We start from the raw sequence: 2,265 nt of genomic DNA on the forward strand, positions 1-2,265 counted from the left end.
GTGTAATGTGAAGTGAAAATTGCTTACCTGTGGACAATGTATTTTAAAATACCATATTCACTGTCAAAGAAATGTGTTGGACAATAACTAAAATGGCAGCATAGACTTTGTTCGAACTGCTGTAGCAAGAAGGAAATTTAATTAAAGCAAGTCTCAACTCTGATTAGCACCAAAAGGAAACAAAACAATAACAACCAGTTGCCCAAGAGTGGATTCTGACTCACAGAGCCCAACGGTTATAAGAGTACATTGATGTTCCATAGGTTTCCAGTGGTGAAATTTTTCACAGTAGATTACCAGTATTTTTCCTAACATGTATCTGAATAGATATGAACAACCTTTTTTTTATTTTATATATATATATATATTTTTTCCAATTAGCAGCCAAGTGCTTAACCACTTTCACCATCCAGTGACAATGTCAAGATAACTAGGATTTTTTAAGGGATAAGAAAGGGAAGGGAAAAGAGGAATTGGAGGAAGAAGAAGGGAAAACTGGACACTTTTGGGGGAAGGAAGACTGGAAAATTACTATAGGGTCTTACAATGGGCTCACAGATGTGGGTCAGGTAGATGTGCCATCTTTACGGGAGTAATACATTCTGCAGTTGACAGTATTGCACTGTCTTGGGTAAGATCTCAGAAGAGTGTCAGGGGTCCATCCAGAGACATGATCTCACACTAAAGTTTGGACAAATCTCTAGTGAAAAGTTTGCAAAATTGCATAGGCCAAGCACGCCTCTTTCATGAGAATTCACATCACATACCTCATGTTATATGATCCTCTCAGTAAAGTTACAATCAAGAATAAGTTTTATTATGTACATTTGGCAAATGAAAAATCTATATCCAGTGAAGAAGAGTATATATTTTTAACTCACAGAAATAATTAGCATCAAGACGGAGTTAGATCCCAGGTCCCCTGACAATTTGCTCAGTTATCATTGTAGTATATCTATTTGTCTTTAAAAATTAAATTATCCTGGATATCAATAAAATAAATCCTTTTAGGTACAGAATTCTACATCAAGGAAGTACAGATTTTATTTTTAAATCATAATCTTACTTTAAATTTTGCAAAAAATATTATAATTACACTCTATTATAAATAGATGCACTGAGTAGGAAAATAAATTTCATATTACATACATATCTGTAATGAACATCGGGACTTTTTTCACCAATTATATATTACCCCAAAGTAAGCAACTTAGCATACTCAATGTTTATTTAGCCCACTAGTTTGCGAGTTGGCAATTTAGGCTGGGATCAGGTGGTGAGTTTTGCTGGTTTGGGCAGTACTCATTCACATATTGTAGCATCATTCTTATGTTGTAGGCTCACTCACAACAGTTAGCAGTACACTAGCTGTTGACTGATTCAAATTGGTCTCAGTTGGGATAATTGTTGTGAATTGGCTGTGTTCCATGTCCCTTTTATCCTTTAGCAAATCAGTTTCAGCATGCTGTCATGGTATTGATGGAGGTTCAAGTGCACATTGTAACACACTATTGTAGAAACCAAATCCCATGACTAAGGCCAGTTTCAAAGGGTAGCACTAGCATGCTGATCTCAGTGGTAAGACAACGTGTGGCTGTTCTTGTTAGGTGTAACCCAGTCAATTTCTCCTCACAGAGACCATCCAAAACAGGAGAACAAAACACTGCCCACCCTGCACCATTCTCACAATTATTGCTATATTTGAATTCATTGCTGCAGCCACTGTGTCAATCCATTTTATTGAGGGTTTTCTTCTCCTTTACTGGCACTCCACTTTACCAAGTGTGATGTCCTTCTCCCAGGACTATTCCTTCCTGATTACGTTACCAAAGTACAAGGGAGGAAGTGTAGCCATCTTCACTTCTAAAGAGCATTCTGGCTGTACTTCTTCCAAGACAGATTTGTTGGTTCTTCTGGCAGTCCATAGTATGTTCAGTATTCTTCAGTGTCAAAATACAGATTCAGGAAGATTGACAAAATGGGACCATTATGACAATCCACCCCAACCTCAGATTTTTTTCTGTCAGTTTAAACTTCCTGAAAAATGAATTATTAAATCTTTCAGGTATTGAAACTCTCTTGATATATGGATCTAGGAATATTTTTGCTAATCTAAGCAGCTTTAATATTCTGAAATTGAACAATGAATTTTCACTTGCTATTGCCTTGGTGCATAGTGGCTAAGGCACTTGACTGCTAACCAGAAGGCTGGCGGTTCAAACCCACCAGCCACTCCTCGGAAGGAAGGTTGGGCAATCCTACTTC

This window comes from Orycteropus afer, unplaced genomic scaffold, assembly GCF_000298275.1.
Source record: "Orycteropus afer afer isolate SDZICR_OR568_19922 unplaced genomic scaffold, OryAfe1.0 scaffold00284, whole genome shotgun sequence".
Classification (NCBI taxonomy): Eukaryota; Metazoa; Chordata; class Mammalia; order Tubulidentata; family Orycteropodidae; genus Orycteropus; species Orycteropus afer.